The sequence below is a fragment of the Nyctibius grandis genome, chromosome 11 (assembly GCF_013368605.1).
Source record: "Nyctibius grandis isolate bNycGra1 chromosome 11, bNycGra1.pri, whole genome shotgun sequence".
Taxonomy (NCBI): domain Eukaryota; kingdom Metazoa; phylum Chordata; class Aves; order Nyctibiiformes; family Nyctibiidae; genus Nyctibius; species Nyctibius grandis.
The window spans coordinates 20166160-20190550 of NC_090668.1; the positions used below are offsets into that span (position 1 = coordinate 20166160).

Sequence of the window (24391 nt, forward strand, 5' to 3'; positions counted from 1 at the left end):
ATTATGATGCTTTGTGAAAACAGAGCCTTAGTCAGACAAGCTCAGAATTTCAGTGGAAAATATAAAATGCATTGAGATTTTTTTTCCCGCATTTCTCCTAGTTTCAGCAATTCGTCTCTCCTTTTAATATTTCTGTGCAGCATGTTAGTAGTGTGGGTGGCAAGTCTCATGCTGCAGATGTTAAGAGCATCCAGTAAGGGTCTTTTTCTGTTCCTGACCAGCACTGAACAACATGCCCCATCCAGTAGGTATATGTGTGTATGTATATATCCACATAACCTGTGTGTATGTATATTTCCACGTACCCCATCTGAACTGTGGGCATGGAAATCTTTCACAGACCCAAACCTGACTTGAGCATGATTTCACAACACAGTGTATTCAACATAAAACCCTTTTTGCCCATGTTTAAGCTCGCCATTTCCCCGAGCCAGGCAGCAGCTCTGTCCCTCTCCGGCGGGGGCAATGCGGCACGGATCGGCTCTCGCCCTTTGCTGGTTGCTGTGTCCCCCTAATTTGTTTGTGGGTCTTGGCAACGTGATCCCTTTGCAGCAAGATCAGCAGCGCAGAGGACTGGCAGCTATTTTATTGATATCCAGATTTCTTCGTTTTACCTACCTCTGCCAGCAAGCAGGCAGCAATACCAATAATTAGACTTCAGGCTTGTATCGCTTTTTACATCGAATCCATCGTCTGTATTACTAATGCCACTTTGCAGGTACAGTAGCAGGTGCAATCAAACATTGCCTGTGACTCTCCCTTCTATTAAGGCCGGATTTTGGCTTTTGTAAGCAAAGTTTCATTAGCAGAAGTGGTGGAGAGAGGGGGAGGTAAGGGCTGTTTCTGGCTGGACGGCTGTCACCAGCGGAGAGCAGCAGCCACCAGCCTGCTGCAGCTACACATCTCAGAGAGGTGGCAATGTCCAGCTCCTGCTGCCACCACCCTGCAGTCTCCAGCCTCAAGCCCAGTCAGCTCAAGGGTTTGCCATGACATCCCTCAGACTTGTTTAACCCCTAATAGACGTTACAGCTGGCTTCTCCTGGTTCTTGTTTGGACAAGGACATCTCCAGGGCTGGGGTGCGGGAGTGTGCACTGTCACAGCTCAGCATTTTTTTGGGGGCCCTTGTCTCTGCTCTGCTGGGGCTCCTCCTGCAGACTGTGCGAGAGGGCTCAGGGCAGGAGTGTCCTGGTTTCACTGGGGTTTTGTTTCAGTTTGTGGCCAGCCATCATTCAGTTGGTGATCAAGGCCATCTGCAGTTAAATGCAGGGCAGCTGACCCAGGCTGGCCCACAGGTGTGTTCTATATCATTAACAATCAAGTTCACTATAAAAGGGAGGGCTTGCTGGGGAGAGGTGGGGCTGTTTTTGCTCTTCTCTTTTCTGGTCTTAATTTTTCCTCTTTGCTGATGATTGCTGTTCCTGGACAACCTGCTGCAACCTGTAGCTAAGTATACTTTTGTATGTTTTGTGTTATCATTTATATTGGTTTATTTTATGAAATCTGTTTCATTTTAACCCATGAGTCTCCCTCTTTTTCCCAATTTCCTTCCTCAGTTGGGGAAGGGACATTGGGTGAGAGAAAAACTGTTATTGTTTAGCCCTGGATGTGGGCTAAATGAAGACGAGGAGGGAGGGACACACGAATGTGTGTGTGTGTCCACCCACACATGCATGTGAGTGCCTGTGTGTGGAGGGGACCCTGAAAATCAAGCTAAAAAGCCATGCCCTAAACATCTGCTGGTCTCTCAACACCCTGTGATATCGAGTGCCTCTCACAGCAAGTGCCCTGGTATGTGAGCGATGGCTCTGGCAGAGCCATGAAATATGCATTGGTTGTGTGTTTTTAGAGTCATACTTTTCATCTAATTATCTTCCTTTCACTTGACAGCCCACGCTGTCAGAGAGGCTGCTCCCTCTCTACTTAACTTCTTGCATTGGTTCTGTTTCCCTTGTATGCCTTCCCAAGAGCATCTGAGCACTGCTGAAGAAGGGTACCCCAGTTTGCCCAGCTCTGCACCACAGTGCAAGGGTCTCTGGCATCTTGTTCATGCAAGGGGTCAGAAGAGAAACCCCTGATGCTGTAGGTAGGATAAAAGAGGAGAATGGCTTGATTATGGCTGTTGGGCTCTGCTCCATTCACACGGCTGGGCCAGACCTCCCATCCCACACCTCTTCCCAGGAGGTTTTGGACTGCTCAGTGAGCTATAGGGCTAGATCAAACCCCTTTGCCTGTGTAACCATGTTGATATGTATGCCTGTGTGATCAACCTTAACACAGACAACTGTGACAGAAGATTTTATATAATTTTATCCATCTCCACCCCAGGTCCTTATTCATTGCAGCTCAGCTTTGCCATTTACTTCTTGCAGCTCTGAAACAGTTGTATTGCTGCGGATTTCATCAATGTGCTCTTTTAAATAGAAAGATGTTAGGCCTCCCTGTCCTGCTGCCTTCAATGTCAGGCAGCCCGTGAGCTCAGGTTCCCCACTGGCACCATATGGTGCTATGGAAAATGGTTCTTCTCTCTCTGAGATACCTGGGTACAGCCAGCAGTGATTAACAGAGAGCACAGTTGTGCCTAGGGTGCAGAGGTAATTAGAAACACTGATAATCACAATGCAATGGTAAAGAACATCTCCCAGATTTATTGCATCTGTCCCTGTTGATCCTGCAATGAGATTTAATACAAATTTACCCTAGCTAGATCTATCCTGTGTAGGAAACAGTAAGCAAAGTGGATGCAGGGACTTCTCTGGGAATTGAGAAGAGCCCAGCAGGGACACTGGAGTGCAAGTTTGGCCAGTCTGCCACATCTTCCCTCGCTTGCAATCCCACCTGCAAGTGGAAGGTGACATGGGGCAGAGCCGCCTTCTTCCGAGGGCAGCTGTGATGGAGCTTGGAGAGCATCTCTGGGACTGCCCCAAAGCCATCCCCAGGGAAATGCAGTTGTGAACAGAGCTGTGCTTTCTGAGCGTGACCCACACAAGGTGCAGTGGATCTGGCACACGCAAATAGAGTTACTGTGATTTGAAGAATATGAAGTATTAATGAGCTAGAGAACTCAGAGGAACAGTGACAGGCCAGCAGTGGTACTCAGTGGCACTGTGATAGACTGGCTTGCTTTTAAGTTTTGCCAAGGCCTTGATACTTGGCCTATAGCGCACAGGAGTGCTCATAATAATTTGACTTCTGAAGTGCTCTCACATCAAAGCAATCAATGCACTGCACCAAACACAAAATGCAATTAAACTAATGTATTGCGCTAGGGAGAATAAAGCTGAACTTTGGATTTTAGTTCCAATTTTTAAATGAGTGGGTGTGAAAAAAATCTGAATTAATCATCTACTGAATTTTCCATATGGAAGTGATGCTACTGGTCTGGTCACAAGAGCCATACCAGCAAGCAATCGGATAAAGAGAGAATTTTCAGGCCCAATTTGTAATGCTGTCAACAATTACAAACAACCCTGAGCTGGAGATTCAGATCAGGTGAGCTGAGAGGGGGAGCAGGCTGTAAAATACAGGACAGAGAAGAAAGGTAGAGTGTGTGTCTGGAGGGGCCCTGGAAACAGCCAAAGGAGAGAGATCTGGTGCTCACAGAGCCTGGAGAGGTCAGGAGTGCCAGCAGTGTCTTACAGGTGGGGAAACTGAGGCACAGCATGGGAAAGTAGCTTTCTAGATGTCACCTGGTGATGGAGCCAGGATGAGTGGCTGGACTTTCAGTTCTGCTTCTTTGCTCTGTCCCTTTGACAAGTACAAGGGATTCATGCTGCCCTGTAAATCCATCCCTGTTTCCTTTCTGAGAAGCCTGTGGCTCCATGCTCCTCTTTGGTTTTAGGTTACCAGAAGCAGTAATGGAAACCCGTCAGCTCCCGTTATCTGGACTAATTTGGTCATCTCTGCATGGAGAGATGTTGCAGGGTATGGATATCACCCCCCTGTGCACTGACAATGTTTTCTTAGTTCTTAGGAGCTGCGTGCTTTGTTCCTCAGTAAGACCCCTTCCCCTATTACCTGGTTATCTCTTTTAATAATACAAAATTATTGTGGATGGATTTCCGTGGCAGACTCCGTTCCACTGTTGTGTCCACATGGTTTCTTGTAAGCACAAAATTGCATGGACAGTAGGATTTTTCCTGATGCCGCTCTTCTGGCAGTGGACACACAAATTATAAACACAAGGGGATGTTAAACAGAACAAGTTTATCCCGCAGTAGGATTATCCCTGAAACATGGCACCTTCCCCAGTCTCCCCCTCTAGCCATCCCACGGAGAGGGGTCTCAAATGTAGCAATGATCTAATCTATAACGCAGAGAAATGAAGGATGCCAGCATAACACTCAGTCATGCTGGGATCCCCTTCTACTTACAGCTAGAAACATTCCTGTATGACAGCAATTAAAGGAAAAAAAAAAATCCCCCATGTAATGAAGAACTCTGCTAGAGAGCTGTGACGTTTAGGCACTGGTTGGATTTTATTACGGTGATGAAATTACACAAGCTTCGCCTCTCTCTCTCTGCCTGCCGTGCAGCTTCTCACTCTCTCCCCTTCTCTTTGGCTGCCTCTGCACGCTCTCTCCCCACTCGCTTTGCAGCAGGGGAGGCAGGGATACGGGTGGGACAGGCAGCCCTGGGCTCCCTCACCTGGGATCCCCTGGCTGCAGCATTGGCATGCGGCGCCCGGCACGACTGCATCATTGCTAGAGGAGATGCCAGCGTGGAGCCTCGCTGCGCCGCACCGCCGGCGGCTTGGAGTGCCCAAGGTAAGAGCGAGTCGCTCCTTCTGCTTCACTGAAGAGGGGTGAGAGGTGGCTGGCTGAAAAACTGGCAGCCCGGGGGGGTCTCGGTGCTGGGCAGGCAGCGCTAGGGGCAGGGAAAAGCTCTCTGCAAAAACTAAAACAAAAGATGGAGCTGAAAAGGAGGATGCTCAAGGGCGCGGAGTTGGTGTCTGAGTTGGGATGAATCAGTGGGAACTGTCGGGGACTACGTGAGCTTAATGAGGTTGGAGGGGTCAGAGCAGTCGCGAGTGAAGCAGCAATTTAAACCAGCCCTGTTATGCTGCCCAGCTGCCCTTGCTCTCTACAGACCTTTAGAGCTCTCTGACTGCTGTAGAGTTTTAACTCGCGCTGAAGAAATTTTTAAAGGAGTGCTGCCAGTGTGTCCAGGTCATGATGGTCTAGGGGGGGAGAAGGAGAAGGTGTTTGCATGGTAGAAGGGGCTGTCGTGTCCCTCTGGGAGCTGTGTGTGGCTGCGTGGGTGGTGGCACCCCAGGGCTGCGGGTGGGTGTGCCGGTGCCCGTGCACACACCGGCCCCATTTGCCCCACTGGTTACCGTGCTGCCAGCACCCATTTTAATTGTCCTCCCTTTATTATCCTCCCCAGTCTCCAGGAGAGCCTTAATGCAGCTAAAGCTGCAGTTAGCCACCCCTGCTAGGAAGGGTTAAATGAAGCCATAGAGAGAAGGTGAAGATTTGGGGAGCTGGTGGGGCTGGCTTGCTGAAGGACAGCTGTTGTAGGATATGGGTTCTCCCGTACATGTGTGCATGCCTATAGCACATCCCATAACCCATCCAGACACACGTCTCTGCAGGGAGTATTTTTCTTTTAGAGGACGAGTGTTGTTCAAGGGAAATTTTTATTACACGTGTCAAACTGCAGTAATATGATCCGTAACGCCAAGATCCCATTAGGAACCGGCTCCACAAGGACATTAGTTGTCAGGGATGACCTCGTCTCAGGAAAAAAAGAAAAAGAGTAACAACCTGATGACTATAATGTGTAGGTGAGGAGCAGTGCGGTGCTCTGTGTGTGCTGAGGGGAACCCTCACTGTGTTTCGGTTGGGCACTTGTAAGCACGTACTAGAGCTTAGAGGGGTCTCCTGACACAGGGAGTCATGGCAGACATTTCAGGTAGGATGAAAGTAAGTCATGTGTCTGACATGGCATGAAAATTGCTGTGTCATGACTCCTCTGCATGGCTGGTGTTATCATTTGGGGGAAGAGAGAAGAAAAAGGTTAATTCTCTGGCTTAGTTAGCCAGGTATTGAATACACAATAGTGCTTTGCTGATCATTGCAGGGTGAAAGCACTGACCTAGATGTCTGCTGCTCATTTGGAAATACACCTTAGTGGCTCTGTCCTAAATAACATGTGGCCCTAACTCTCCATGCAGTGGGATGCCCACGGTCAGACTGCCCTGTCCTACAGGACAATCTGGAGGAAAGAGTGGGAGCAGAGGCAGCATCCAGGGCTGCTTCTGGTTCTTCCCAGTGGAAAAGCCCTCTTCCACCCTCCAGCAGAAAGAGGAGGGGAACATCTCCCTCTCCTGCAAGAGACATGCCACAGGCAGCAGTCACCTACATGGGGGCCCTGGGTCTCAAGTGCTCCACGAGGTCCTAGTTATCTCCTGCTGTCTCCCTTCTTTGGGGTCCTGCTGGGAAAGGTGTGACCACCGGTATTAGATGGACTCAGCTGGAGATCAGATCTGCAGTAACACCTTTAGTTTTCTTGACACGATTTTGCAAATGCATAATGTGAGTGCTGGGGGAGCCCTACCAGACCATCAAAGCCAGACCCTGAAAGGAGACAGCCTTCCAGTTCATCTTGCCCAGTTATGAGAGGTCTGTCCCATGAAGTAGCTATGCTATTTGCATCCATTTATGTTCTGGAACACCTTTGAATGAAAGTCACTGGCACTTGACAGCTCTTGATTGAGGGAGCTGAGCTGGAGATGCAAGCCCAGCTTCCATGCCTCCTTGTGCCAGGCTCTGATGCAGCCCCCCAACCTGCAAGTGCACAGCTGGGTGCTCCCCAAAGGCAGCCTTGAGCATGCAGATGATCTCTGCAAATCTGTCTGCTTGTCTGTGGGTAGGATGTGGGCACCAGCTCTTGGAAGTGCAGTCAAAGTGAATGTGAAAAATCCCATTATGAGAGTAAAAACACATGGCCTGGTACTTGGTACAGGGGGCACGTGAGTTTAGTTTCAAAACAGGAATTGATCCAGCCTGTACGTGCAGGGAAAAGGCAGGATGCTGAAGATGCATCCCTTTCCTGCTCGAACAACCTCTGAGCTGAGAGCATTGCTTTTGGTGAAATGAAGTAGGAGAGATGAAAAAGGCAGAAAAATCCCCCATGACCCAAGGTGATGCTGTCCCACTCGTACAGCACACTGCTGGACAAGGCTTGGTGAGGCAGGTCTGGGTTTTGAGGCACAGCCCACACTTGATGCGGCATGAGCCTGGCTCCCTTCCTTGCCTGTGCTGAGTGCCAGCCCCCGGGTCCTCCCTCCTCTGCTCAGAGCTGTTGTGGGTGGCTTTTTCCTGGCCTGGCCATGAAGTCCCGGGGTTGCTAACAGTCCTGCTGAGGAAGCCAAAGTCGGCCTTGAAAATCCTCTTCTGTACCGTCAAGTCGGCAAATTGATTTTCCAGATCATGAGCTGAACTGCTGAAATTGTTCTCTTCTGAAAAGATTATGGAATTACTCCTGTGCTAATGAACACTTTAATGTCATGGTGACTAAAAGTCCCATAAGGACTTTAACAGCCAAAAAAAAAGACAATGTAGGAAAGGGGAGCCTGCATCGACTGTGTCAGACCTTACTTCACCATCTGGGGTAGCAGGGAGGGGGAGGATGACTGAGGTTGGAAAATGAGAGAGAGGCGAGGAGAGACATGTGGTCTGCTGGGAAGCTGCTGAATCCATCAGGGATACCTTCCGCAGCTCCCAGCTTCATCCCTCTTCTGCCACGGCAAGCAGGGAAGGTAACACGTTACCTATTGCTTCTCCTTCTCAGCAGCTCTCTGGCAAATACCTGTCCCCTCCGGCAGCGGGGACAGCTCAGCTCCCGGTGACCTGCTGGGAGAGCCCTGTGGGCAGGCGGCAGAGCCAGGTCGCCATCCCCAGCACCCTGGAGCAGGCTGCTGCAACCTGCCGCAGGATTATCTGAGTTTAGCACTTACCCTTCTACCCTCCTGACACGTTGCTGTCAGGCTCTGTGGTTCAGGACCATGACACTGGTTTCCAAATATTCAGTAAGAGAGTATATGCCCTGACCCCAATGGAGGAGGCTGGCATTTATTAGGGAGAAAATATGATGAATCTGCCACAATCCTGCTGGCTTTTACAGAGCTACAGTCTTGCGTCTGCTTTACTAACCCTGGTTTTATTGGGCCATAGCTCCACGGGTTACCACTGGGTTGGATTTGAGTAAGAGCAGAGTTAACCCCCTCAGACGGGACGGGGAAGCAGTGCAGGGAAAATGTCTCCGTGCCACCAGAGCGGCAATGCAAGGGGAAGGCTGGTCTATATTTAGGTGAGGGCTCTGCACAGAATGGATAATCTTCTTTCTGTGAATGATCCAGCCTGGGGATTAGACTGCTTTAAACTGCCCCCAGACCTCCCCTGCTGCAGCCGGGCTGGGAGGGAGCTGAGGGGCAATGGCTGGAGGGAAGGAGGGAGGTGCGGGCAGGTTGCTGGTGACTCATTTGGCCGCTGCCAAGAGCTCTGAGAGGCCACCATGGGCCCAGACGCAGAGTGACACACGAGTGACGTGCGAGGCGAAAGGGAACGTTATGGCATCCCGATTAGGAAAGAACACAGAGCTTTATAAATAATTGCGGAGACGAGGGAGTGCGGCAGCAGGTAGGAGGAGGGAACAAGAGACCCAATGCAGCAGCTTTCCAAAGTGTAATATCCTCGCTAGACTTTTTCAAGCTGTTTCTCTACCCAGAAAAAAGGGCTGCTTTTTGATCTGCAGCTGATACATCTGAGAAGATGCTCCAAACCCACCTGCTTGGGCTGGCTCTGCAAATGCAATTCTGGGGATGCAAGTCAGGTTCCTCTGTTTGGAGTGCGACTGGATCACTGTCAATACTCCATTAAAATGTTGAAGGGAGGCCAATAACACAGCTCACGGACAGCGGGGGTGTGTGGGGGGGAATGGGATGTGAGGAGGGAGGCAGGCTGGATTGCACCAAAACCTGAGTATTTCACTCACAGTCATGGGACCAGTGCCCTGTGAGCACAGAAGGCAGATTTCTGTCCTTTACTTAGTGCACAGCTGCTAGAAAAAAGGAGCCCTATCACTGATCTCATTCTGGGGACTTGCACATGCCACAAAGGAGACATTCTTGTCACCCCTACATGTGGGTCTTGGGAAAAAGCTTTGGTGGGGACAAGAACGAGAAAGGCTTGGCTGTGCCATGCCAGGCTGATACCCAGCTCTGCAGGGAGCCAAAGGGGCTCTTCCCCCCGGTGCTGAAGCCAGAGGAAAAAGCGGGGGATCTTCTGAGGCAGGAACAGAGTCCTTGTCCAGGAGACTGAGATAGCTGGCACCACTGATTTTCTGTACCTGAGTTTGTGGTGGGGCCACTCTTTTTCCTCCCCTAGTCTCTAGAAGCTGGGATCCATCTCAAAACCAGTATAGTTTGCCTTCCTTCACTCTGCTTTCCAGGCTCTAACTAAGAAATCAGTGTGGGGTTTTGATTTCCCCAATTCTCTTCACATTTTACTGCTGCCTGGAGGTCTCATCACCTTATCCTGGTGTTACATCCCCCTGGTTGTTAACCCTGTGGAACCCCATGGTACAGCTGCCATCCCCCAGGCTCATCCTGGCCACCCTTGTCTGAATTGCTGAGAAGTTCGGTTTATTCATGGGGAAGTCAAGTGCACCAAAGCACATTATTTTTCCTGCATTTATCTCAATTTATTCTACTCTCTGCTGCTTACCCTACATAACCTAAATCAGAATTTCAACCCTATTATATTTTTCCCTGCCCAGAACTGGGACAAATTGAAAGCCTTGTCCTGCTGTACACCATCCCCACTTTTCTCACATCATCTAGATGATGCCATTTAAATAACTTCAGGGGAGTTTGAGTTGAACAGGGAAAAAATTACAGGTCTCCCAACTCACTGCTAGGAAGGGAAATACCTTGGTTGGCTCTGCAGCTCCTGCCTTGCCTGAACACACAGGCAGAGTCAGTGCAAACCCTGGCTTGTTCCTGCGTGTGAGGTTAGAGCTAGAAATCACTGGAGACAGCCTGGGTGGAAGAGGGAGAGCAAAGAAGGGAAAGACCAGGGAAAGTCTTTGCCTTTAAGGTGAGCTAGTGTGTCTTTCCTCCTGTATCAAACATCCTCAATTTCCTGTTTAACTTAAAGTCAACACATCTGTCACGTTAGCATCTCCCGCTGCCTGGTTCCCTCAAGCCACCCCCCTCCCATCTGCTCTCCCTCCTGCCTCCAGCCCCCTCCGCTCCTATCGCTCTGTGGCGGTGTGTGTGTGGGGGGGGGGGTGCGTGCGCCTGTGTTTGCTGCTGCCTGATGGACTTTGCCATTGCCTGGGCTTCAGTACCTGGATGCGGTTGCAGCGGGATGATCGGCTTGGCTTGCAGAGCATTTACTTCTAATCTCCGGCTTGTGACATCCTAGCAGAAAGGGGCAACCCTTTCAGGAGCAGCTCCACGGGCTAGAAAGAGGGGAAATGGCTGGTGAATGGCTGTGATGAAATATTTCCTGGTTCTGGTAAGTGATGCTTTTCTCTTCGGTCCCTTTGTGGACAATCAGTCTGGATGCAAATGTAATAAGGCTTAATGGGGTAAAAAGCAAAGGGAGGGGAGCTGAAAAAGAGACAGAAAAACCCAATGAAGCCCATTTGGTTTGTACTAAAGCTTTTCCAGGGGTCATTGCTCATCAAACCAATTTAATGACTGTTAGCAAGAGGCTGGGAGCTGGGCAGATGAGACAATGTGTGTGCCTAGGCAGTCAGAGTGGCTTTCACTCGCATGCAGTTGCATCGCCCACTCTGTATCCTTTTTCCTATGTGATTTCCAGCTTGGTGTGGGGCACATTTGGAGCTCGGTGCTCTCCATGGGGTAGCCCTAGGTGAGCCGCTACCTTGAATGCTGCCTTTTCTGCCTTACGCTCTTTACTGCAGGAGTTTTGGAAGGTCATTCATGAATTCTTGCCCCTAAGTTGGTGCATAAAGCCCCTCAACTTTTCTAGCTGATAAACTATCTCCATCGTGAAGTCTAACTGCATTTTTCCCTGAGCTAGTCCCCTAGGTGCTGTGAATAACTGAGATATATATATATATATATAGAGGTGCAGATAAAGATGTTTGGAAGGAACAGGGTCTAGCTGGACAACACACTGCTGAGACTGTGAGCTATCTGATGTCCTGGACATTGGCTTACTGTAAATGAGAGGTTTGTGAGTCAGTTTATCTCACAGGACTCTCAAAATGGGCGTCCTGCTTCTAAGTCAAGTGATAGCAGAGCTCTTACACTAGGGATGAATTTAGGGCCCTTGTTTAAAGAGGATCAGGGAATAATAAACCTAAGAGCAGCCTCTGCAATCTGGCTGTATTGAATCTGCAAAGGTCTCTACATAACATACCTCTGTTGACAAAAAAAAAAAAACACCAAAGGAAAAATACAGTGGTGAAGCTTTGGTGATTTTGCTGACAGGTACAAAGCTATGACCTTCTTGACAGACCTGTGTTCCACCCAAAAACTGGTGCAAAATTTGGTTTGAGGATACCAAAACAAATTCTTTCTGGATTTATTTATGACAGGCAGAGTTAAAAACTACTCCTGGAGAACATTGCAGAGATGATTTATTTATAAAAATATTCCTCTCATCATGTACTCATACCAAAACCTTGACCTGCTAAAAATTAATGGATTTCCTACTCTTTGATGTTAGATACCGTGACACTTCGAGTGGGACACTCTGGTTATTGTGCTTATTCTAGAGCAACCTTGAAGTTTCGAGCACCAGTTACATTACGTCTAAAGAAAAAGATCCTCCTCTCCTAAGCAGCAAGTTTTCACTTGGATTTTAGTTTCACATGTGTTTCAGGGTGACAATCTTTTGTACCAAATCTGTGTTGGGTGAAGAGTGGGTGAAATGAAAACAGGAGAGTGGAAGGGGCTTTGCGTGACTCTGGATCCCAGCATTGTGCAAGAAGGAGAGAGTGCAGGAATTGCCAAATTTGTTGTCTTTGGCGGGGTTGATGATTGTATCTGTGATGAAATCTTCTTAGAGAGGACAGCTTTTGCTTCCTCTGACCAAAACACCATGGTTTGTTTGAGAAGGTTGAAAATCCTTCATTCCATGTTTCCTGGAAAAACACTTCTGAGCACCAGAAATTTCTAGAAATTGTTTTTTTTTCTTGTTAATTTATCTTCTAAAGCCTACAGGAATGTCAATGTCAGAGTATCTTTGCTGTCAGTTTTGTGTTTGCGTGCACTTGACTTTTCTCTCATGTTCAGTCTGAGATGTTGGCCACGGGTGACTGTGCTTTCCTGGTCCCTGCTGCAGTGCTGCCTGGAAGGGTTAATTTCCTCTGTTTTATTAATGGCTCTGTAATATTTATAAAGAGAAAATCCTCATACACATCTGTGGTAATTTTGGTACATCTGCGAAGATGAAATTCTAGGGCCAAATGAATACTATAATATGCTAGATGTACAGACTGTTATAGCATCCCAAAGATATTTCCTGAGAGATGCTGGTTTGATGTTGGGGAAGTGAAGGACAGATCCTAAAGTCTTTGTCTCTGGATGGAAACAGAATTGAATGTGCTACAGAATTAATGAATATTATGGCTTCTAATCAAATTTTAGTCTTTTCTCATGGACATTTGGGCTATAAAGGGTGGATTTCCCTTGTGAAAAAATCCATTTGGTAAGGGCAGGGAGTCATATGAGATGCTAAATGAAGAATAGTCCAGATCATTCCTGTGAAGACACTTGGCATCAGTGTCATTATCTCTTCCAGATAAGGTAATCAAGGAGATGGAAGATGAAACCTTTCCTTGCCAAGGAAATTTCCACATTATTTGATTGAAATTGGAGTCCAGTCACCTCGTACTTGTCTCTCCAGATTTTTCTTACCACATCTGCTAAATTACCACCAGCTATTTGCGTTTTAAATGAGGGCTTCCTCCCGCACAACCCATATGCTCAGCCTGTTCGTTCTTCCTGTGCAGTCACGACTCTGTGATCATGTTTATGTCAGTAGAAACACACTGGTATGGGGGGGAGAAGGAAGAGGGGAACAAGGTGGCCTTGCAGATTCCCTTGACTGGGTTGAATTCAGAAGAGGGGTTGGGTTAAAAGAAAAGGAAGAACCTCTTATGAAAGAGAATTAGGGTAGGGCAAGGGAGCCAAGAAGTTCAGGCCACCTTGAGGACAAATATTCTCTTTTTCAAGTACTAACCTAGGGAATCTTTATGATTAGACATCATAGACTCTCCCACGTCTAAGCCCACCCATGGCTGAAAGCAGCCATCTCCTAGGTGGAACAGAGCAGCCAAGAGAGCAGAATACGTTCTGTTCAACAGTGGAGATGCTAGGAAAGAATGGCAAGCAGTATGGGAGACCTAAAGCAGTACTTTTAACTGAACAAATTGCTCGTGATGGCCCATGCATGGACACAGCCATCTGAGAGATGCCCTCTCCCTTCTCCTTCTCCGTGGTCACTGTTGTCCTGTGTAGGAGAGAGACCCAGCACTTTCACATGAGGACTGCTGATGCTGGGCAAGCTTCTACAGGAGATGCTGCAGGACTGTGCGGCAGCTGGTTCTTGATGATTCAGTGTTTCCAGTTAAACTCGATGTTTTGCTGTGATTCACGGCAGGTCTTGTGGGAGATGGGTTTGGAGGAAGCTGGGATTCATCCGCTCCTGACTGGGTGAAGGATGAATTTACTCAAGCTCTGGTTCCCACCATGCTGCCAGCAGAGCGGCTGCCTCCCTGGCCTCGCGTCCTCCCAAGCTGACAGCAAGCGAGGAGAGTGCGTGTCCTCAGGACAAGGCAGCCCTGGTATTTCCACCCAGCAGGGCCCTGGTCACCATTGCAACACGGGGAGTTTCCTACTTCTGGCCTGAGGATGATCCCTGTGGGGTGTTTTGTAAAATGTGAGAGCGTGAGTAAAATCCCTGCAGGAGATTTTTGACCGTAGGGAAAGTGCTATTGGAGCCAATCTGCTCCTGCACATGATAGGTGTGTTTTTACACCCCTCCTACTCTCAGGGACTGAGCTCCAGTACTGCAGTGGTGAGCTGAAGGCAGGTCCTCTGACAAGACATGAGTGGTCGCAGCCAGGTCTCAGGGACTGTTCCCACCACATCCCTCCAGTTAGCAGGGGAAAACCTGCCTCCTCTGCGGGACATTTCTCTTGCCCTTTATAGCAGGTGGTCAGGCTGCTGCAGATTTGCCAGCTTTAACTGCTCTGATTATTGCAGCTTACAGGTTCTTGACCTCCTGAGCTCATACCCATGCCCTCCTCGGGCATACACGATGCTCCTGATGTCTCCCCTCTGCTTTGGCACTCAGAGGAAGCCCCCGTAGAGGTAGTGGTGGTGGTTTCTCTGATGAACCTCATTTATGTAGCAGTCCTACAAGTAGTGATGGTCCTCAGACAAGCCTGGTGACATCTAGTTTTGCAGCTACCATCCTTCTCTGAGGCACGTTCTCAGAGAGATTAGCACAGCCAGAATATGAGATTAGAGGCCACTGAATTGGAGGCCACCATGATGATGACTAAGAGATTGGTGAGGTTTGGGGGACGAGAATGGAAGTACGGAAAAAAATTTCTCCAGCTGTACTTGGCACAGAGGATCTGTTGCACTGGACACTCATACTGATGGATAAAAGCTCCTTTAGACTTACAAGCTATCCCTGGCTCGGTGGATCCTGATTTTAGTCTCAGGGCTCTAAATCCAGTAAAATAAGCAAAATTCCTCTGGACTTATACCAGAATAACAGATACACGGGATATTATGAGGGATATGGCACCTCATAATGTAATAAACACAAAAAGTGATCTTTCTGCTCTCTGTACGCAGGGCCTAGGGCGCTCTCTGCCCTGAGAGATGGGAGGGAGGAGAAGAGGGGGTGGTTTGGGCTCATGGCTGCTTGGGGCCACAAGAGGTGTGGGCTTTTTGCAAAGCCCTGCAACAACTGGGAACTGGTTCTCAAATGCTTTCAGCCCACTGCAAGGGAGGACATCTGACCCTAATTCCTCTCACCTACTTCCACTGAAGCTCAGGGTGGGCACCAGTGGGATCAGCTGCTTTGTGTGGGGGTACATTTGTCCTTCTGCACCCCCACACCCCATGCACTCACAGCCCAAATTCAGATATTTTAGCAGGGCTGTCTCATTGCAGGGATCTAGTGTGCATTAATTATGAGCACGTGTAGATGAGGTGTTAAGTGATTTATACACAGACCCAGACTGAGTGATCCCACTGGTTTCTTCTCCTGATGTGTAGCCGCTGTTGGCAATTACTCAAGGTTTCCTGGCATTCAGGAGGAGCTGAGGAGCCTTTCCGCTTGTGATACAGACACGAAGTTGCCAGGCTTGGTGGAGGCTGAGCCTCCCCAGTGAGCCAAGGCTAGCTGTGATCTGCATGAGAAGAGCATGGAGCCCATTTCCAGCGGGGTGGGTGCACGCATGACGAATCCTGCCGTCACTGCTGCCATTCGTTAGCGCTTCGGGGGACTGTGACGATGCTCTGGCTGCCCTTGGGAACACGAGGAATGCCTTTTGCATTCTCAGAGCTGGAGAATGGGAATTCAGGGCAGAGTAATTTTAATTATTCTTGTATTTATTATTTATCATAAATTGAATGTGCTTTTGGCACTTTTTTTTTCTTTTAGATAAGGGTGTTTAGGGTTGGTTATTAGTATCTAGCTGATAATGCTAGCAAGATAGGATCCTTTGTTCTCAGGAGCTCAGACTCTGCAAATCATCAGAGATGCAGCCTTTGCTGAGGCCATGCCTGGTGTGGTGCCCGCGGGTGCCAGGCAGCACAGGCACCCCCAGCCCAGGGTGTCCAGCAGCAGGGGAAGGAGAAGCCAGAGCCTCACTGGGCTGCTGGGGGGGCTGCAAGGGGCTGGGGACAGTGCAGGGCTCAGGAGCCCTGGTAGGAAATGCTCACGGACCATTTCTGTCCAGAAGGCATTTGGTATTTTAACATTTACGTTTTTGAAAAGCCAGGTATGACCATTAACTAAAGCAGGTCACTTTGGGGGCTCTTTCTTAAGGCTTTATTTTAAAGCAACCCTCCCTTAGCACGGGGGGCTAAGGCAGAGTCTGCATTGAATGCTGCAGAGCCAACCCTCTGCAGGGTGATGTCCTTTCAACCCCTCTAATCCCCCTGACACACACAGGACAGGCACTAAGGAAGTGCAGAAAGATTGTGAAAGGCCTAAATTTGCCAACATACATACTGGAAGTCCTGCAAAGCCTTGTCTGTAGCCAAGATTTACACCCTGCCTGCTTTAAAACCAGAAAGAAGTGGGGGGAGCGCTCCAGTCCTGCTGACTTACAATTACAGGGCGCTGAGCACAGCAATTTCCCAGCCATCAGTAGGAAAGAAAGCAAGATTTACACCTGGAAGGCAGCTGAGAAGTTGGAAGAGAGGAATGAAAAATAAGGTGGTTCGAAGCCATGGCATTCGAAAGCTGCCGAGGCTGAAGCTGCAGGCTGAAATGGGGCTCCCGTTGGGCTTTCTACGGCAGCGAGTGTGCGCAGGAGGCGAGTGCTCAGGATGGAGAGATGCTCGGTGAGGACAGGAGGGCTCACCCCTCCCTTGCCTGCTCTGCACCAGGCAGCTGCTGCCGGTCCCCGCTGTTTCAGGCCATGCAGCTGATTAAATATTGAAAGGGTTTCGTTGCTGTTGCTTGAAAGCTTCTGTCTGGATGAAAATGAAGTTATGTGAGGACAAGTTTGTGCTGGTGCGATTAGTCTCTGTTTAAATACGGCTGACCATAAACAGACCAAAAATAGCTTTGTGGGTTTTAATGTAAAGGCACCGTTAGGACGTGGGTTTGGGTTCCTCCTTTTCAGAGCCAAGGTGTGGGAGAGCTCAGGGAGGGGGTTATTGCAGATGGGAGTCAGGCTGAGTTATCAGAGGGACCCCCGTGGCATTCAGAGGCTGTTGCGTGTGCTCAAAGGCTGCTTGTGATGGGAGTTAACGCCTGAGGGTTGTGTGTTCACACAGCAGCCTTGGTCCAGGCTCACCTCCCACGCACCCCCGGCACCCTGGGAGAGATGGTGATGGATGGAGATGCAGGCAGAGAGAGGGGAAGGAGAAGGGATTTGTGGTGGGTTATAGGATTAGGCAGAGGCAGGAGGAGAGTTGGGTTTATGGGTAGGGGAAAAAGTGGATGGAGGGAGAGACGAAAAATGTTGTTTTAATCTATAAATTCAGTCAAATCTGCCATAATTTTACTTAGTATTTCTAGAGTTTGATGGTAGCATCCTATGGTAGAGAAGTCCTCTAGAAACACCTGTGAGTAAATGTACAAGCAAAGCTTTGTTTACTCGCAGCCTAAGTGAAGCAGACACTATTTGCTAAACCCACCAAGGAAGTGGTCAGGAAAAGGGGATCATATTTATCTTTCTTGTTCGGATTAAGATGGTATGTCTGCAGCAGAATTTGCTGTTCACATTTTTATTATTCTTTAGAGCTAACTGAAACTTGATTTCAAAAATTACATTATTCAGTTCAGATTGTAGTAGCCATTGATCAGTTCCTAAGTGTTTTTTAATGGTGTTATGTGACAATTGTTAATTGTACTTGATTAGAAGAACATAACCACAACAGGGCTGATGGATGGATTCTCAGCTGAGCAAATCTGGATTAATCTACAGCCCTGAGGCTCTGATCCATAACATATTTGAAATCCAACCAAAAAATCCTGACTGGTGTTATTAGAATGGGATGTGTGTTCATGGTGGAAGTCATATGATATAATTTTGGCGTCTTTTTGTTCTTTCAGAGAGTCTAGCGTAGCTGTTCAGTTTCAATTACTTTTTTTCCTAATTGTTATAAAAAAGTTGTCTTTGCACTGGGAAGTATTCCATCTGGAAGACTTCCAAACCAAAATATTTCCTTTGACATTTAAAAGTCAAATTCTGAAAGAGATTTTTATTCCTCCTAGATTTAGATAAGCCCTTTGATTAAAAACCATCCAGAATTTCCATCTCCAAGCAGTGTACTGTAAAATGCAGGACCTGATAGTAATTATTTACTTAACCATAGGTTTGTTTTTTTTTCCTCATACCTGCTATGAAATAATACTATGATTTTGGCAGGCTTATAACATCTGAGACCATGTGGCTCAGCAGAAGTATGGTCTACATGTAAGGAAGAAAACGCAGTCTATTACATCTGTGCTACACAGCTTTTCCCTCGAGTGGGAAATAACGCAGGGTCTGGCAACCCCAAAGAGTTCCAAAAAAGCTCCCCATGCCAACGGTTCAGACATTTCACAGGAGTCTTGATCTTCTGCGCATCTTTCTTGCCTGGGACCAGCTGAATGCGAGGATTTAAGGTCCCTTCCAACCCAAACCATTCTATGATTCTGTGATGATTTTCCCCTTCTGATGCTTTGTGAAGGCAGCAGCCCAGGGGCTGTGGGATGGGGGCTCAGGGCAGAAGCTGAGCCCTGATGTGCACAACCTACCGCTCTCACCAAAAGGAGTTCTTTAACTTCCACAGAGGCTGTGGCGCCTGAATTATAGGAGACAACCTTTATCATCTTTGAATTAGTAAGTGTAACTGTTGTTCAGCTTCTTCCTTGCTTTTATTCCTCCTTTCTTTCAGTTTAAAGTGCATGGGAGGGACCCACCATGGAGGGATCTCTCATGGATGGGAAAGGCTATTGCGGTGGGATGGTGGTGCAGGGCTCGGGGCCATCCACCCACAGACATCCACCTCCTTACAGGGGAGCCAGTGGGTGCTTCCATGGCCTTTCATCAGCAGCAAGATGAGCAGCTCCTCGCTCTGCCTTTACTGCAGGCTGGGCCTGGCAGCTGGTGGATCCCTGCCCCGTGGGGGTACAGGGGATAATGGAGCTGCTTCCCTGATTAACTCTGGCACTGTCTGCTGAGTTAATTAGTGGTCAAATCTAGGATGCTAGCAAAATGGTATTACTAATTTGTCCGTGAATGCAGCTTGGAGCTGGGAGGGTTTGGAGTGAATTTCATCCCCGCTGTTAGTGAAAATAATTTTCAAGATCTGTTTCAAAATGAGTGTTTGAGCAGGAGATGTCACGGCCGTTTCCACTGTGAAATTCCACCGTGAGATTCAATCTATGTGAGATTTCAGCACAGAGTCTTCCTACATGGCTTCATTTTGCATCCGTCTGGCTCTGTTTGCTCATGTCTGGACTGCCTTGCCCGTGCCAAGGGTGGTCATTCAGGTTTCATCTTCCCACAGAGGGGGAATCTTGCTTGCTCCAAGTGAGGGAGATCAGGTTAAGCACGCGAGGCTCCTGAGAAGTATCTAGAAATAATTCATTTTCTGTGATTGCAGAAGCAGAGACTTCTCTGACCAGCCATGCACGGTTAAAGCAATGAAGGCAGAGATCTCTCAGGATCCAGCTCACATGCAAAGGACAGACGGGATACAGGAAGCCTTTAGTAATTTCACAGGGAGCATCGTTCAGGCTTGCACACACTCGGAACATCCCAGTGAGCGTGTCTGTCCCTGCAGCTGGAAAAGAGCCGTTAACAAATGTTCGTTACAATAGCAACCATTTAGCCATTTGCTTGTCTCCATGCTAAGATTTGTGCATCAGCCACTCTTTGTTTCCTGCCAGTTCCAGGTAGACAGATGTTTTCTTTGGGGGTGTTATGGAGACTGTAAGTGGTTTGGATCAGGATATTGTGCCTGTGCTGTGTCTGCTTTCATCAGATGCTCTTTCTAAAGGACATTGGAGATAACAGTCTTCTGAGTGGGTGATGGAAAAAAGGTGGAGGGAGAAAGGGTGGAAATGGAGTTGCCTGTTCAGTTACTGCTCAGTTACTGGGCATGGAGGAGAGTTTGTCTTTTTTCCCAGCAATTGCTGAGTCAAGTGTGCATATCAAAGTTTATTGAACAAGCTCTTTCTGCGTCCTTATGCAAAACATTTCGTGCTTGAAGCAGGAGCCAATTACCGTGCATGCATTTACCCAGCTCTAGGAGCCTGCCTAGCTCCTATCTATATTTCATGAGTCTCAACACTCCCCGAGGCTTGCCGCACTCTGCGCTGCCTGCAGTGAAGGTCTCCTCAACTGCAAAAGCAACAATGACTCAAGAAAAATGCATGAACAGATGAAGCTCCCTTGGATTTACCTCCCCTGGCAGCCTTGACCTTATCCCTTTAACACTGGGCGACATTTGGATGCTCTTTCAGAGCCTCCCAGCAGTCAGGCACACGCAGTAGCCACTGGCTAGTGCTCAATCTACCTGCCATTGGGCTGATGTAGGAAACAAGCTGCTCCTCATACCCTATGCAAGGTGGTAGCCAATAATAGTACTAACCCTCTCCTGTCACGCTCTGGTCTCTTTTCCATCTTTAATTCATTGAGGGGTTAAAGCAAGGCTTCTTACATCTTCTGGCTCGGTTGTACAGTGAGCGTGGGGCTCACACTTCTGGGATACTTCCCAGCAGTTTGCCTTTGACTTTCAGCAGCCCCAGTGGTGAGGTTTCTGTCTTTCCCCTTGAGATCCTATCCTTCAGCCCCAGAAATATTGCTGTCAGGAAGCTTTGGCTAAACTTTAGCCTCAGTTTGAATTTCAGGCTTGCACATCTGCTGCAAACGCCCCAGCACCTGGCCAAGCTGATCTCTCATTTGGTGTGACTGGGAATAGATCAGTAAGAATGCAGTATTCCAGCTCCCTCCCCTATATACTCCCCGTGCAAACCTAGCCAGCTCTGTTTTAGAAGTAGACAGGGTGTTTTGACTCATTCATTGCTTAGAAACTTGCTTTTTATTCCCAGCTGAAACGTCTTCCTGGCCAGTTCACACTGTCCTTGTTCTTGCATTCACGTTAGATTAGGAGCATTTCTTTTTCCTCCATTTTCTCTTCCACTGCTCTGAGCACAGCTGGGTCCAGCTGGACAATATGGACCGTCCATTTACACTATCCAATGAAGCCAATGGGTTAATGTAAAAGAGAAGCTCCCCATCTCTCTTTGGAGAACACGCTCCTTCCCTCTGGTCAAAGAATGTTCATCCAAACATTTTATTCTCAAAAGAAAAAAGATCTGTTCTGGACAAATTAGAAATGTTTGAGAAGCAAATGTTCCCTTTTGTCTATTTTCACTGAACCCATTGCAGAACTGTGAATCCTTGGGGAAAACCTACCAAATTTTGAAGAAAAATATTGACGATACGAAGAAAAGGTTTATTAGCATCTCTTTTCATAGAAAACTGGACTAGTTTTGACCCTTTCACCCTGTTTTTTCTGCCTGAATGAAGCAAACAAGCAAGCAAAGAGCAGAAAACACTTCAGACTCATTTTTTAATATTCAAGACTATTTCACTAGTTTCTAGTACATTCCCCATTTACTGGGCTCTCTTGGGCAGAATCATGTGAAAGAAACAATGTCCGTTCCTATCAGCAGAGCTGTATTTTTGGAAGGGATGCAGAAAATAGAGATAAGGTTGTATTTCTTTAAGTAGTATGTGGGCTTTCCAATGGTGCTCCCCTTTCTTTCTTATTTTGAATTTACTTTAGGACTGAAATACTGAGAGTCTTGACTGGTATTTGAACCCAACTGTGCCTATGTGATTTCTTTATATTGCTTTTATTGTGGAAAGAACAAATGACACATCAGAGTTAAATCTTCAGTCGTTGACAGTGCAGCTTGCTATTCTTCCATTGGGATCAAGCCAAAGGAATAATAATGTTTTTCTGTGCAGTGCATATCTCTGAGATCTGCAGTTCACATTGCTCTGGGATCCAAACCTGTTATGACAGCTAATAACTGCTGTAATTAGGAACCTAATTAAATATCCTCTGATCTTACTCTTCTCAGAGCCGATCAGCTCAGGGGGCTGATTTGGATTCACCGTCTCTCTCTTCACATAGCTTCATAGAGCAGGTAAAGCACAGATGCCTTTTAGCATCCTTTGAAGTATTAGATACTGCTCATCAGCATCCCAGAGCTCGCAGATGAATAGACCAGCGTCACCAGCTGATGTGGCTAGTAACTTCCTACAAATTATATTGAATGCGTTAAAAAAAAAAAAAAAAATCACACAGAATGACTGAGCTAGAAAGGAGCCAGGAAGGGCAGGGAAGCTTCACCACCTTCCAACAGAGAAAGTCAGCGGTGCCTCAGCCATCTGTAGCAGCACAGTGGGTGATTTGTCAGGTTAGCGTTAAAATGACTCCGAGAAGGCTCTAATCTGTGGCTGGGGGCAGGTGCTGAGGGTGCCGTACAGAAGGATCAGCAGTTTTGCCTTCACTTGGCAGTCAGCGTTACTCTACCAGAAGAAATCAGTGCTGTCCATGAGCCAAGGGAGCTCTCTGCATGATGTCATGCTGCGGGGGAACCCCTTGCTGCAGAGACCTGCGGGCAGCGCTTCCCTCTTGCAAAGCACACGAGATGGGAGAAGCAGAAAGAAAAGTCAGGCAAAATTTCCCTGCCTGTGCAGTGGGCTGTGTGACCTCTGACTGGCTCTCAGGGAGAGGTGGGCACCCCGAATGAGCTGGGCAGAAGTGGTTGTCGATCTGGAAGGATCATCACTGAGGCACCCTTGGGATTATAATGGGCAAATATCAGGGATGATTTTGGGTTCACAAAGCTGTGCTGTGTTTTGCAATCCACTGTATGGAGTAGCAGACTTGTACTGGCCACCCATGTCTGACCACAGGGGAGTTCCCTCAGGCTTTGTAACAGTCAGACACATAGCAGCAGATTGGGGACCCTTGGAGAAAAACATTTTCTCAGTTTCCAACAAGGGAGGAGACTAATTTCTAAAATATTATTAGAGTTATTTCCCAAAGAAAATCCTGCTCATTTCACAGTAAAACTTCAGGGTCCATTTCTTGCAAACATGAAACTACTGCAATCTCTTAACCCTGCATCAAACTTTGGTGCCCCAAATTCAGTCACTGTGTAGCTGGTGTTGAACAGAGACCTCCTGCAGAGCCTGGATCTCCACCAGCCTTGGAAGGAGAGTCTTGATGAGGACAGCTGGGCAGGTGACACTAAGGAAGCAGGTAAAGCTGTCACCTGCACTCTGTAGAGGATGGACACTACTTTTAGCCACCAACTTTTGTGAGAGGTGTGGCCTTACTAAAAAACAAAAAACCATGATGGGCCAAATGCCTCACCTGGAGGATGTTGTATGTGGCTTGGGTTAGTTTGGAGGTGAAGCGTGGGTTGGCCTAGTTTTTGCGCTCTGCAAAAAAAATATTGTATTTGGATCCTGTGTGGTGGTGAACAGACCTTGCACAGCAGTGCACCGCAATGCAAAGCAGTGAGCTGTGAATATCCATGTGTCATGTTGGGGCAGCTGTGTCATGTGGCCCATGAGTGCCTCCACTAAGGGCCATGGGCCAGCCCTGGACAAAAGTCTGGGCACCAGCACTGCAAAGCATGGAGGTCTGGGCAGGACCCATCCCCAGTCACGGTTTATTAGTAACTATGGAAGACTCCACTATCCAAGGCATGTCTGACCCTCTGCTTCCTCACAGGCAAGCAAGAAATGTATTTTCTTTGGAAATAAAAGATCCTCCCACAGACCAGTTTTAAAACCCATCTCATCCCCATCACAGCAGCAAACCCATTTACTGTTGAATAGGCAGGAGGCGCTTGGCCGTCTTCCAGCACAGAGCTTAAAGCACAACAGACACGTCAATGCCTTTTGCTCACAGCTCTGTGCCCATTACTAGATCCATTTGTGGTTCTCATGCGTGCAGGAACTGTAGAGACTCGGCGCCATCCCAGTTCCATATTCATTACCTGTATTCCTCATACGTGTGTTTCGCAGGAGAAAGCTAATGAGTTAATTTAGTGTTCAGGCAAGGCACCAACCTTACAGCCCTGAAAACCAACCTTCTCTACAGCACAAGCATCAGTTTTCCCATCAGCAGCCTTTAGGCTGCCCTTGTCCAGCTGGGAGACATCATCTGCCTCTGTTCCCAAGCATCTCGCAGCGTATTTGGGAGGTAGAAAGTGCTCAATCCCATCCCAAAATGGGAAATAGAGGCAGAGACAGCAGTCGCACAGAGCCTTACAAAATTCTGTTGCAGAGAAAGAATTTTCTATATAAAATGTCCAAAATTGATATGTTAATCATGGGTCCATATTCCTCTTCCTACTGTCACTTCCCTCCAGGGATCTCATGCAAGCAAGAGGGGAACTGGTCAGCTCTTGCCCCTTCTGCTTAGCTTGCAATGCTGGGATCTGTTACTGCAGGCTTGGCACTGTGGGCTTCAGTGCTCTGGCTGCTTATTCCTGGGTAACCAGAAAGATTTTGCAACCACCAGCAGACTTTGTAGTTGTCACTCAAGTGCCATCAGAAAGCAGTCTTTTTCCCTAGCCAGTCTGCGTTAGATGAAAGGCTTGATATCCACCCGCTGTCTGCAGGCCATTCCCT

General features: G+C 47.9%; 1 protein-coding gene across 2 annotated transcripts in view; it reads left to right on the forward strand.

Moving 5' to 3' along the window:
* The first annotated feature begins 4590 nt into the window (after positions 1 to 4590).
* SV2B (synaptic vesicle glycoprotein 2B) overlaps positions 4591 to 24391 on the forward strand; it is a 64270-nt gene continuing 44469 nt past the window's right edge. Inside the window, exon 1 of one of the 2 annotated variants that reach the window (XM_068410449.1) lies at positions 4591 to 4764. The gene's annotated coding sequence lies outside the window, so the exon portion shown is untranslated. Of the gene's footprint in view, positions 4765 to 10470; positions 10522 to 24391 lie in introns of those variants that run through there. The other variant, XM_068410450.1, reaches the window with a different exon arrangement.